At 43.2% G+C, this 14695-nt stretch overlaps 1 pseudogene across 1 annotated transcript; it reads left to right on the forward strand.

Moving 5' to 3' along the window:
- Positions 1-12830: 12830 nt before the first annotated feature.
- Positions 12831-13685, forward strand: LOC112607658 (annotated as a pseudogene). Its single transcript, XR_003115893.1, has one exon. The product of XR_003115893.1 is annotated as a 40S ribosomal protein S3 pseudogene (transcript).
- Positions 13686-14695: the final 1010 nt, after the last annotated feature.

Genomic DNA, 14695 nt, shown 5'->3' on the forward strand with positions numbered 1-14695 from the left:
GTATGTCAATTTTATCTCAATAAAATTAAAAACAAAATGTTTTAGATAGGGTCTCACCCTGTTGGCCAGGCTAGAGTGCAGTGGTGTGATCATAGCTCACTGCAGCCTCAAACTCCTGGGCTCAAGCAATCCTCCCACCTCAGCCTCTGAAGTAGGTAGGATCACAAGTGCTTGTCACCACACCCAGCTAATTTAAATGAAACATTTTTTAACACAATAAAAAACATACTGTTAAAATGACTAACTTTAAAAAAAACTAACAATACCAAATGCCAGTGAGGATACAGAACAACTAGAATTCTCATGCACTGCTGGTTAGACTGCAAAATAATACAGCCACTCTGAAAAACCGCTTGGCCATTTTTATAAAGTTAAACCTGGAGTTCTCATCAATCCTAGTCCTTGGTCATTACCCAAAAGAAATGAAAATGTCTGATCACGCACAAAAACTGTTACATAAATGGTCATAGGAGCTTTAGTTATAACCATCAAGAACTGGGAACAACCCAATTATCCTTCAACAGGTGAATAAACTATGATACATCCATCAGATGAAATACTACTCAGAAATAAATGAGAACAAAGTATTCATACACATAACAACACAGACAAATTCCTACTCTTGCAGAGAGAAAGAAGCAGACCTCAAGAGGTTACATTCTGTATGATTTGTGTGTGTTTGTGATGGTCTAAAAAAGGCAAAACCACAAGGACTGGGGAAGAGATTAGTGCTTGCCAGGGGTTTGATTTTAAAGGGGTAACATACAAGAGTTTACTTTTTATACAATGGAGCTCTCTTGCAGCCTAATTGTAGTGGTGGTTATAAAAACCTATACAGGTGTTAAAACTTACAGAACTATAGACCCCAAGAAAGGTCAATAGATACATTTTAAAATTAATTAATCGATTTTTTAAAATTAAAAAATCGATGCATCTTGAGTATGTGTAGCAATAAAAGGACAATATTGGATGATGCAACTTAACATCAGTAATTGATGGTCTCTTCCCTAATGACCTGGAAGTCATAGACCAACCTGATGGCCAATCAATTTTCTATGTATAGGCCTTGACTAGAGAGTGAGGGAGTTTTCTGAACACTGTCTTTCCTTAAAAATGTACCATCAAGTACATGCTACAGATAGAACTATTTCTTATGTATTCTAAAGCTCTCAGGTAGTAGAAGTGGAAATGTGAGGTGAAATTTTTTATTAAAAGTTACTATTAAATAATAACAAGGAATTATATTTCCAGCAACTTCCTTAAAGTGATTTTATCACAGGTTTCAGTGGTCTAAAATGACAATACATTTAAGCATATTAAAAGCCATGTAAACATCCTTAAACCTGAAAGCTGAGGATCTGAAGAATTTGAAAGGCATAATTTTGTGCTTTAAATTTCATATAAGCAAAGAACTAATTTGCATATTCTAGGATAAGCTGTAACAGTGCGTATTAGCGCAGTTCATGGCATTATGGCTACAGCTTAAACGTGGAAAGAGTAAATAAAATTTTGTTAAACTCACATAGACTTTTCCAAGACGATGTGTTTTGTCTGTTTTTTGCCAGCAAAGGCCATCTCAAGGACACTTCTCACCCAGCACTCGTGACCCAGACAAGGATAGAGTCAAGGGCCTCTGCAAGTAGGTGTCAGCGCTAGCTTTTCTTCTTGTCTTCACACCCTGGGATGGGGCTGGTGAGGAGTCAAAGCACCCAGTGCTGTAACCGAATATTTAATCACCGGCTCCTTCCTGGTTGGTGATTAGCATTTATTATGCAAAAACACTGCAACTGCTGTGTCTGTCCAGTTTAGAAAATGAAGTCTGTTCCTTTTCCAGAGACAGTTTGCTCCCACCACTGTGAGACGTCCAACACGGCACAGCTCCTGACTCAACTCCAGGGAGTCCCCCCGCTTTTCTGAGAAAATAGCTCGGGATGAAGAAAAGACATTTAAAGTCGGGATGGTAAGCATTTTACCTGCTTGAGAAGCACAAAGCCTGCGACTAAAGACACTCACAGAGTCTGGGAGGAGAAAGGTACTTTAGAAGAAATCATCTAGGCCAGGTGCGGTGGCTCACGCCTGTATTCCCAGCACTTTGGGAGGCCAAGGCGGGTGGATCACCTGAGGTCAGGAGTTCAAGACCAGCCTGGCCAACAGGGCAAATTCCCATCTCTACTAAAAATACAAAAATTAGCTGGGCATGGTGGCGGGCACCTGTAATCCCAGCTACTCGGGAGGCTGAGGCAGGAGAATCGCTTGAACCCAGGAGGCAGAGGTTGCAGTGAGCCAAGATTGTGCCATTTCACTCCAGCCTGGGCAACAGAGCAAGACTCCGTCTGAAAAAAAAGAGGAAGAAGAAGGAGGAGGAGAAGGAAGAGGAAAAGGAGGAGGAGGGGGAGGAGGAGGAGGAGGAGGAAAAGGAGGAGGAGGAGAAGGAGGAGGAGAAGTCATCTAAATTAAACCAATGGACTCATTCAACTAATAGTACCGTCAGGACGGGGCAGCGGTTAAGGCGTGCATATAAACTGGGGCATAGTTGGCAGCTTGGTCGATGGCAGCTCTACCCTTGCAAACGTACTTAGCAGAGGAAATGGAAGTCAGGTTCCTTGTTTTTCAGGTAAGAAGCTAAGAGAGAAAGTTCAGGGAGGTGAAACAATTTACCACTTTCAAGGAGTTGGCAGGTGGCAGAGCTGAACCCAGCAGTGGCGCTCCTGATTCTGAGTCAGGAGGCAGCAGCCCAGGGAGTCAGGTGCCTGGGCAGGCGTCTCAGGCGACAGGCTCTAGGTCAGGTGCATGGGGCTGGCCCTGGGGTCGCCTCCACTGTGTGAGACCTTTCCAGGCTCCTCGTGGCTCACACCGGGTCCTTCCCAGAACTGAAATCAAAGTGGGCCCAATCCCAATTAACACACGAGTTGCAGGTGCTCACCCGTGCGCAGGGATATCAAATCTGTGAAGGGAAGGAGGCAAATGCCCTCAACTGGGAATGGCAGGCCACGAAGGGGGAGGCACTGAAGCGAGCCAGGGGCTTCTCTACCCCACACACAACCTGAGTAACCCAAACGTTCTACCAGCTGCAAAGCTGATCCTCTGACAGCAACCAGCGGCAAGACATTGAACCACTTTATCAAAGTAGCTCTTAGGGAGGACCAAAGTGAGGAAAAATCCGTTTTTCTCAAAGTCATTTGCTTCCGGGGCACAGTGTTTTTGCAGTCCGTCTCCTCTCTCCCCAGCGCCTTGGCCTGGTGTTAAAGTTCAGTCCATATCCATCAAATTGAAGGCAGCAGCTTCCTGGGGCCTCCTGCCTTAGACTCAGGTGTTTAGACGAAAAGTATTTCAGGTAGTTAGTACTAAGTGGGACTCAAAGCGGAGAGCAAATAGACACCTCCAGGGTTTACTGACCCTCCTCAAGCTCTCAAGTTGGTGGAGACTTCAAAGGTCCTTCAGGTGCGGTAGCATGGCCTGCCTCCTCGACTGCACGGTGACACCCGCATATCCTGTTCATGAAGATACGGCACAGGAAAGGTGCATCTAGAGACATGTTCCCGGCAGAGACCGCCAAGCCCACATATCCGGGTTTGCAGTTCACACAATCATAGGGTGTGTCTTTGGCAAGGTGTTTGCTATTTGTAACGATGGTCTCTGGGAAAGTGTATCAGATTTCATTCAACAGACCCATTAAAACTTCAAGTTTGATTCCTTGCTTGCCTTTCCTTTATTTGTACTCAGTTGAAACAAGGTGGAGCCCTGGAGCCCACTGTGCTGAATGGGCTTCCTGCTTCAGTAAGGGAGGGGATGTCCACACAGTAATGCCTGGAGCCCCTCAGGCACATCAGGTGCCACTCCCACCTGCTACTGCCCCTACTTCCTTTACAAGCAGAGAAACTGATGCCAGCCAAGGGAGGACTAAAGGAAGAATGAGGGGCATGCCAGACACTCCCCAGAAGGCTGAAGAATGGAGATCAGAAACCATGGGAACCAGGGCGGCAAGAACAGCTTGGCCACCTCTTCACACTCCGTTTTGAAATGAATGAACCCCCAACTCACTCCTCATATTTGCATTAGTCCACTGGAGGCAAAATCCCAGCGGAGGGCCTGGTTGGCCCCCTTTACAGCAAATGCCCACCATTTGAATGTGGCCAAGGCTATGAAAAAAAGGCTCTGCTAGGAAGGGCCCACTGGCTTCTGAACAGGGAGCACAGGGAACTTTGATTTACATCCCCACCAAGCCTTTACCCAGTGAACAACAGGAATTCCCCGAATGGAACCCAGGATGCCTACAGAGAAGGAGATACGGTAAGGGGGCAGGCAAAACAAGACGCTGTCCACGAAACCACTCTGTCAGGGCAGTGGATGGAGCTGTCGACTCCTCAGAGGATGTCTACACCATCGTCAATCCTGGGCTCTTCAAGCTGGCAATGGCGGCGACCTTGTCTTGTACTCAGCAGGACTCTCTCGCCTCTTCTTCCTCAAGCCCATTCCCTCTGTTTGCTGTGGGAAAGGTGAATGGGCACTCAGATTCATCCAGGTTTCAGAGCTGGAGAGGGCTGGAGAGATTTCTAGCTGGAGCCCTGACAGGGAGGAAACTGGATTGAAGAGGACGTGGACACCATGAGAAGGGTCAATGAGGAATGAAATGCTTTGCCTCAGCACTGGAAGATCACTCAGGGGACAGGCACCGTGGCTCTTGACTATCATCCCAGCACTTTGGGAGCCCGAAGCTGGGGGATCATTTGAGGCCAGGAGTTCAAGACCATCCTGGACAACATAGTGACACCCTGTCTCTACAAAAAATAAAAAATTATCTGGGCATGGTAGCGCACACCTGTAGTCCCAGCTACTCGGGAGGCTGAGGCAGGATGAGCACTTGAGCCCAGGAGTTCGAGGCTGCTGTGAGTTGTGATCACACCATGGCACTCCAGCCTGGGTGAAACAGTGAGTCTCTGTCACTGGAAGAAAAAAAAAAATCACTCAGACTGTAGCCTACAGACCAGACCCTGGGGCCCAACGTGAGAAAAGCAGGGACCCCAGTGGGGAAGTTCCTGGCATCAGCGAGAGATGAGGCGGCTGGGGTGCGGTGGGAGCTGCACATTGGGCAGGCGCTCAGTGGCTCGCAGATCTTGAAGGAGAGGCCATGGGGCTTAGGACAGACTGGATGTGGTGTGCTGGTCACACAGGAGTCAGGGACTACCCTGGAGGGAACCTACGTTAAAAGAACAGCCACTCTGAGAACCTGGGCACCACATTGCCTTGAGAGTTGTTTACACAACCTGGGGTCTCTTCAGCAGTTTTCAACAGAAAGTTTTTGAACAGAAAATTTTATCCCATAGGACTAACAACTTGGATAATTCATTTGCTTATTCTTTATCGTATTTACATCTGATGTTCCTCCTTTCTTTTGCAGATTTTGTTAAGACTTGAATTAAATACGTAGTCAAGTTAAACTGTGCTCAGTTAGAATGCAGCCAGTAATTTTTTAAGTTAAGCAAACAAACAAATGTTAGAAGGGAAAAACCAAACCTGAGGAAGAATGAGAGAAAGATCAGGGGGAGAAATTTTTTTTAAAAGAAAGAGGAAACTTACAGGGATTGTGATTCAAAAATATTAGCAATAATTGGAGTAAAGAACTCAGTAGTTTACCTTCAGGTTCACTCTTGGGTTTGTACATTCTGTGAGTTTGGACGAGTATAAAATGGCATGTAGCCACTATTACTGTATCATACAGAGAAGTTCCGCTGTCCTAAAAATCTGTTTATTTATCCCTCCCTTCTCTGAACTCCTGGCAATCATTGATCTATCTTCACTGTTTTGCCTTTTCCAGAACGTCATTTAGTTGGAATCATACAGTCTGGGTCTTTTCCGATGGGCTTCTTTTACTTAGTATAATGCATTTAAGCTTCCTCCACGTCTGTTCGTGGCTTGGCGGATCATTTTTTTTTAGCACTGAATAATATTCCATTGCCTGGATATTGCACTGTTTAACCATCTGCCTTTGAAGAACACCTTGGTTGCTTACCGTTTGGGGCAATTGTGAATAAAGTTGCAACAAACATTCATGTGTTGTTTCTTGTGTGGATACAAGTTTTCAACTCCTTTGGGTAAATGCCAAAAAGTACAATTGCTAGATCATATGGTAAAAGAATGTTTAGTTTTGTAAGAAACTGCTAAACTGTCTTCCAAAGTAGCTGTACCATTCTGCATTCCTACACGCAATGAATGGGAGTTTTTGTTGCTCCATATCCTTGTCAGCATGTGGTGTTGACAGTGTTCTGGTTTTAGCCATCCTGATAGGTATGAAAGGCTAGACTATTTTTAGTAATAGGACACAGCATTCTAATTGTAGGGTTAATACTAGTTGTTTTCATCTCTAGTATAGTTTGTATAATTAAATATCCTGCAATCACTTCTAGTTTAGTGAACCACCTGTCATCATGAAATCATAATTCACTCATGCAAATTTGAGAGATAAAAATCATCCTTTCACTAAAACAATCAGTACTCTTATTATACAAATATAGCATTACCACAAAAAATGCTATTATTTCCAGTCAAAGTAAACGCAATTTAAACTTCTTCTTAGCCTCATCTTTCCTTTAATGCACGTATTGTTAAACCTCATAAAGCAAAAGAAAAAAACCAGTGCACACAATATAGAGTAATAATTTTTAGTGATGTTGTAGGGAGTTTAAAAGGTAATAAAAGGAGGATGCTGTGATAATTCCTCAAGAGGTGATTGGGGCCGGATGAGGCGGCTCATGCCCGTAATCCCAGCACCTTGAAAGGCCAAGGTGGGTGGATTGCCTGAGGTCAGGAGTTCAAGACTAGCCTGGCCAATATGGTGAAACTGTGTCTCCAGTAAAAATACAAAAATTAGCTGGACATGGTGGTGGGCACCTGTAATCCCCGCTACTCGGGAGGCTGAGGCAGGAGAATCACTTGAACCGGGGAGGTGGAGGTTACAGTAAGCAGAGACTGAGCCACTGCACTCCAGCCTGGGCAACAGAGTGAGGCCCTGTCTCAAAAAAAAAAAAAAAAAAAAAAAAATTAATTTAATTTAATTTAATTTAATTTAAAAAAAGAAAGAAAAAAGAGGTGATTGGGAGCTCTAAGAAGAAACTCCTTTGACTCCGATTTTGGCGAAGGAAAAAGTATTAGTTATCTCTGAGATGAATAGCTGAGGTCATTACTGATCCATTTGATGGGGCTAAGTGGCCTCTTGGAAAAGACCCTCGAGCAGAAAACAGAAAACCTCTGTAACTCTACGGGGTTCCGTTTCCTTAACAGGAAAAAAAAAAAAAAAAAAAAGCAAACAAAAAACAGAATTGAAATTGATCATACACATTATTTTTGCTTCTCTGTTATATAAAAACTCAATAATTTCTTATCCAAAACTAGGCATGGCACTATTATGGTACTCAAGGAAATTAACAATGGGCGGTTCTGCTTCCAGCACTGGTGGAAAATAAGCTAACACGGGTGTCAGGAAGGCAGATGCAGGAGCCTTGAGCTCACCTACACGCTAGGGACCAGTGGGTAGAAACTGGAGGCTCCTGGACAAGCCCCATACGGCCCCTGTGAGCTTGCTGTGGGGCTTCAGCCATCCAGGGGCTCCTAAAAAGTAAAAGTCCCAGTATTTTTACATGGTTATTTCCAAGAGAATGTGGATGCTGACAATTTTTTGAGGAACATTTACTTTCACAGAATTACAACTCCATCTTGCTATTGCCAATCATGTTGAGGAAAATACAGTGTTTTTCTTAGAAAATCAGGCAATCTGTGTGGAAACCCCTCATCCCATGGTGATCTGCTTATACAGTCTTTGTGAGATCACTTCAATACAAGGAATGTAAAATAAAAAATTAATAAAGAAATTTAATAAATTGGCCGGGCGTGGTAGCTCACGCCTGTAATCCCAGCACTTTGGGAGGCCGAGGCAGGTAGATCACGAGGTCAGGAGATCCAGACCATCCCGGCTAACACGGTGAAACCCCGTCTCTACTAAAAATACAAAATATTAGCCGGGCGTGGTGGCGGGCACCTGTAGTCCCTGCTACTTGGGAGGCTGAGGCAGGAGAATGGCGTGAACCTGGGAAGTGGAGCTTGCAGTGAGCTGCAATTGTGCCACTGCGCTCCAGCCTGGGCAACAGAGCAAGACTCCATCTCCAAAAAAAAAAAATCTGATGTAACAATATGTAACCAGGTCTCATCTATTTCACTACATTTTTTTTTTCTCATGGGAAAAACCAGGAGATTTATGGAATCTAAGAGACTAACCAGATATCCAATGTTCAGCCTCGGATGTATATCACAAAGTTCTATAACTCCCATCTGGTTATAATAAGAATAAAAGTTTAAAACCTGGGGTTTTATTGTTACTTTAAATAATAAAATATTTTATTTGAAATAAGAAAACTGAAAGCCAATTTAGGGAGGCAGTCTGATGTCCCTGGAGCAAATGTGAATTTCTTTCAGTTTGGAAATAATAATAAAGTGTGATATATGAAAGAAGAAAGTGCTTTCTTCCTTTACAGAAACTAAGATCAAACATCTCCAGGCTCAGGCCGGCTATCTTGCCTCTCTCTAGCCTCATAGCCTGGAATTTACCCCCATATGTCCACCCTTGGTTTTCTTTAAACTTTAACTTCCAGTTGACTTGGAAGTCCTCTTCATCCTGCCCAAGATATGAGGACATACATAACTTGCTTTCTTAAGAGGAATTTTCCATGTTTCCCAGTGAACAATGACCTAACCATCCTTTAAGTTTTACTGAACACATCTGAGATTGATGTTTTGAAGGAGTTTGACTACTTGGCCAAGTTTTCATTTTGTAGTTTACCATATGCTGAAATGCTTAGTCTATTCTCACTAATTTATTCATTCTAGAGTACAAATTACCAAATTATTTTAAATTATTACCTCTCTGAAAGACATTATACATTGATGGACAGACAGAACCACTTTTTAAAAAGTATTTGAGGCTGGGCACGGTGACTATGCCTGTAATCCCAGCACTTTGAGAGGCAAATCACTTGAAGCCAGGAGTTCGAGATAAGTCTGGGCCAAAATGGCAAGACCCCATCTCTGCTGAAAATACAAAAATTAGCCTGATGTGGTGGTGCGTTCCTGTGGTCCCAACTACTCGTGAGGCTGAGGCAGGAGAATTGTTTGAACCTGGGAGGTGGAGGTTGCTGTGAGCCAACCTCCACCAGCAGCTGGAGTGCTGCACCATTGCACTCCAGCCTGGGTGACAGAGCAAGACCCTGTCTCAAAATGAATAAGTTAATTAATCAAATAAAAAGCATTTGAGAATCTATAAGTGTTATGCTGTGCCAGTTCTTAGAAGCTGCATATAGGATGGCCGGGCGCAGTGGCTCATAACTGTAATCCCAGCACTTTGGGAGGCCAAGGTGGGGGGATCACGAGGTCAGGAGATCGAGACCATCCTGGCTAAGACGGTGAAACCCCTTCTTTACTAAAAATACAAAAACTTAGCTGGGCATGGTGGCAGGTGCCTGTAGTCCCAGCTACTTGGAAGGCTGAGGCAGGAGAATAGTCACACTCCATCTCAAAAAAAAAAAAAAAAAAAGCAGCTGCATATAGGATACTAGTTCTGTGAAATGATGTGCAAAATATTAGAAGACATCTAAAACTTTTCCCTATGATCAAGTTGAGAGAGGTTGGGTTAAAACAAGATTCGAAAAACATCCTTATCAAGGACTTATTTATCAAGTCCTCCTTTACTGAGGACTTCTCAGGCTTCTGCACCCACCCCCACTCGACCTGCTGAATCTGTCATCACGTGTGGAAAGTGGGAATCTGAGCACTCAGCTAAAGACCAAATGTTGAGAATACAATGATAAAAAATCACAGATGACAGTTCCAGACCTTCCTACTGGTGTAGAAGAAATTATAAGAATTGTGAGAACGATAGGCACAAAATAATCAATGAATTAAGACAAGAACAATGCTGCAAACCTTCAGACTGAAACAGATTTGCCCTTAGCTATTTTATGGTAAGACTTCCAAAATGCCAAGACTAAAGAGAAAAAAATCCTCAACGCTTTCTGAGAGAAAATAACAAATTACTTACAAAAACATAAGAAGTGAATAGAAAACTCGTATAGCAATACCTTTGAAGTTCTGAAAGTAAAGGATTTTTAAACTAGGTTTCTATTCCTCGCCAAAATTCATTCAAGCATATAGCACATTTTTAGACATGTGAGGACTCAAAAAATTTGACCCCTACAAACCTCCATGAAAAATTAAAGAGGCTGTACTTCAGTAAAATAATAATAAATTCCAAGAGAAACTATATAAGAAACAGCAGTAAGTAGAAAAAACATTAACATATATAGTTAAGGATAAGTAATTGCTGATTGCTCTAATTAATGAATAAATAATAATCTGGAGCTAAAATCACATTTATGATTTTTGGGCAACATGGTGAGACTCTGTCTCCAAAAATAAATAAATAGAAAGAGGCCCAGTGCGGTGGCTCATGCTTGTAATCCCAGCACTTTGGGAGTCCAAGGCTAGCAGATCACAAGGTCAGCAGTTCAAGACCAGCCTGGCCCATATGGTGAAACCCCACCTCTACTAAAAATACAAAAAATTAGCCAGGCATAGTGGTGCACACCTGTAGGCCCAGCTACTCAAGAGGCTGAGGCAGGAGAATCACTTGAACCTGGAAGGCAGAGATTGTGGTGAACTGAGATTGCACCACTGCACTCCAGCCTGGGCAAGACAGCAAGACTCTTTCTCAAAAAAAAAAAAAAAAGAAAGAAAGAAAGAAAAAGAAAGAGAAAAAAGAAAAAAGGCCCAATAATAGGCAAGAATATTTTGAAAAAGAGGTACAGTGGCCAGGCGTGGTGGTTCACTTCAGAACTTTGGGAGGCTGAGGCAGGTCAATCACCTGAGGTCAGGAGTTCGAGACCAGCCTAGCCAACACGGTGAAACCCGATCTCTACTCAAAATATAAAACTTAGCCAGGTGTGGTGGCAGGTGCCTGTAATCTCACCTACTCAAGAGGCTGAGGCAGGAGAATCACTTGAACCTGGGAGGTGGAGGTTGCAGTGAGCTGAGATCACGTCACTGCACTCCAGCCTGGGCGACAAGAGTGAAACTCTGTCTAAAAAAAAAAAAAAGGTACAATGAATGGCAATTTGTTCTGTCAATATTGAGGTGAATTATAAAACTATTGAAAACGGAACAGAGTGGAACTGTTACAGGAATAAACAAATTGATAAGTAGTGTAGAGTAGAAAGTACAAAAACAGCCATGTTTGTGTTTGTTTGGAAATGTAGCATGTTTATTAACTTATTCTACATGTGTTTAATGAACAACAGGCATTGTGCATAGCATAACAACCAAAACAGTCCATATCCATGGATCAAAGAGGTTATAGTCTAGTGAGGCAGGGCAAGACAATCAGCCAAAACTGATGAGTCAACATCATAGGAAAGTCAAGAGGAGAAATATTATGGGGAAAGAACCTTGAGGAAGAAAGAGAATGATAGGGGTAACATGCAATGTTAAGTACGTGATGTGCATGATCCTCTCTGGTCAAAGGCTTGAAGGAGGACAGAGACTATCCTAGGCAGATATTTGGCAGAAGGACACCCAGGCCTGGAACCAGCACTGACCTGTTCCTGGATGGGCTAGTACCTAGCTCACTAGAGGAACGGCGAGAATGGTGTGTCTGGTTAATGAGGGTAGCATACTGAATGAGGGGAGAGAGAATGAACAACTCAACAAATGGTTTTGGAACAAATGAATATCTCTTCGGAACATGTATATTATGTATCCTACCCTACACCGGACACACACAAAAATAGATTCTACATGGATTAGGGAGCTACATGCAGTGACTTCCGGTTAAAGATGGTGGATTGAGCGCCTTCATCTATGTCGGCTCCTTCCCCAAAACTTAGTAAGATGATAGTTAAGAGATTTTTCTTTTTAAAGATATAAACTTACAAAGAGACAACAAAAAATTTTTTTGAAGATAGAAAGCAGAAGGATGCGTACAAGCTGGCTTAGCAGAACCTGGAAGGCTGAGTTTTGTGACAGCAGTGGGCAAGTCCAAGAGGCGTCTGACTTACAATCCAGAATCCCGAACGGCTCAGAAATGGTGAGCGCCATGGACCTCCAGGAGAAAAGGAGAAGAGTGGGCTATAAATCAGAAGGCTGGCTTCAGATCTCTTTAAGGAGTTTCACAAACAGATCCTATCCACTGTTCCCCACATGTGAGAAACTTCTCCCTCCCCTCTCTGATAGAAAACTGGAGGTTTATTCTAGGGAGAGGATAAAACAAGACTTATCTGCATTGGCGGGCTCCAGCTGGTTTGAACTAGGGACACTCATCCTCTCCAAGAAGGACCTCAAGACTTGGAAGCCAGTGTTTTATCCTTCAGGAAGAAACTGAAAGTGTATTCTTTGGTGAATTGGAAACAATCCAAGAGGACCGAGCTAAATATACATTGAAAACAGGGATTCCTCCGACGAGACAATTCATTCAGCCTACCATACTGTGTGAAAGTTGCTGTGCACAAAAAACTCTTAAATATCACCAGAGAGCCAAAAATCACAGGACGTTTGGAGAAACCCACTAAGGTGATTGATGGGAAGAAGTAAACAGAAAAGGATGACTGGGAAGAAACAGAGGCTGTGTAGGAAAAAGAAAGCTTTAGAAAATCATTAATATCAGGCCGGGAGCAGTGGCTCAGGCCCGTAATCCCAGCACTTTGGGAGGCCGAGGCGTGCGGATCACGAGGTCAGGAGTTCGAGACCAGCCTGAGCAACATGGTGAAACCCCATCTCTACTAAAAAAAAAAAAAAAATAGGCCTTTCCTTTCGGCGGAGCGCGGTGGGAAGATGGCTGTGCAAATTTCCAAGAAGAGGAAGTTTGCCGCTGATGGCATCTTCAAAGCTGAACTGAATGAGTTTCTTACTCGGGAGCTGGCTGAAGATGACTACTCTGGAGTTGAGGTGCGAGTTACACCAACCAGGACAGAAATCATTACCTTAGTCACCAGAACACAGAATGTTCTTGGTGAGAAGGGCCGGTGGATTCAGGAACTGACTGCTGTAGTTTAGAAGAGGTTTGGCTTTCCAGAGGGCAGTGTAGAGCTTTACGCTGAAAAGGTGGCCGCTAGAGGTCTGTGTGCCATTGCCCAGGCAGAGTCTCTGCATTACAAACTCCTAGGAGGGCTTGCTGTACAGAGGGCCTGCTATGGTATGCTGCGGTTTATCATGGAGAGCGGGGCCAAAGGCTGTGAGGTCGTGGTGTCTGGGAAACTCCGAGGACAGAGGGCTAAATCCGTGAAGTTTGCGGATGGCCTGATGATCCACAGCGGAGACCCTGTTAACTACTACGTTGACACTGCTGTGCGCCATGTGTTGTTCAGACAGGGTGTGCTGGGCATCAAGGTGAAGATCATGCTGCCCTGGGACCCAACTGGTAAGATTGGCCCTAAGAAGCCCCTACCTGACCACATGAGCATCATGGGACCCAAAGATGAGATACTGCTTACCACTCCCATCTCAGAACAGAAGGGTGGGAAGCCAGAGCCGCCTGCCATGCCCCAGCCAGTCCCTACAGCATAACAGGGTCTCCTTGGCAGCTGTATTCTGGAGTCTGGATGTTGCTCTGTAAAGATCTTTAATAAAATCTTGTACCAAGAAAAAAAAAATAGAAAAATTAGCTGGGTGTGGTGGTACATGCCTGTAATCCCAGCTACTCAGGAGGCTGAGGCAGGAGAATCGCTTAAACCTGGGAGGCAGAGGTTGCAGTGAGCCAAGATTGCACCACTGCATGTCAGCCTGGGTGACAGAGCAAGACTCCGTCTCAGAAAAAAAAGAAAAAGAAAAAAGTATTAATATCCTCAGAAACAAAACAAAAAACCGAAACCTTAGAAATAAGCAATAACAAAAGAGCTGACAGAGAACCATGAATTTAAAATATATCAGAAAAGTGACACTACATTTATATATTTGACAACATTAAAACTAAGAACTTGTGTTTATCAAAACACACCATCACAGGAGTGAGAAGCAGACGACAGAGTAACAGAAAATATTTGCAATTTTATGTCCAATGAAGTACTTGTATCCAGAATATATGAAGAACTTCTACAAATAAATTTTAAAAAGATGGAAAGTCAATAAAAAATGGGGCAAAATTTGAACAGGTGCTTTACAAAGGAGAATATTCTGATGGGTATGAAAGGTACTCAGCTTTAGGAAAATGTAGTTAGAACCAGAGCAATACTCCATCAACCAGAACAGCTAAAGTGAAGAACAAACAAAACAATACCAAGGATTAGTGAGAGTGTTAAAGCAATCTGAACTCTCATACACTACTGGAGGGAGTATAAATTGGTAAAACCCCTTTTTGGAAAATCATTTGGCAACATCTGCTAATTCTGAACATATGAGTACTCTATAACCCAATAGTTCCACTACTAGGTATATATCTAACAGAGATGCACATATATGTAAACCAAAAGACATGTGCAAGAAGGATCACAGCGGCACTATCCATAAAAATTGGATTCAATTGTCTATCAGCAGCAGAATGAACAAATGCACTGTGGTATATTCACACAACAGAATACCATGCAGATAAGACAACAAACACTAGTGTCTTAGTCTGCTTTATGCTGCTGTAACAGAATACCACAGACTGAATAATTTATAAGGA

The sequence above is a fragment of the Theropithecus gelada genome, chromosome 15, assembly GCF_003255815.1.
Source record: "Theropithecus gelada isolate Dixy chromosome 15, Tgel_1.0, whole genome shotgun sequence".
In the NCBI taxonomy this organism is placed as follows: Eukaryota; Metazoa; Chordata; class Mammalia; order Primates; family Cercopithecidae; genus Theropithecus; species Theropithecus gelada.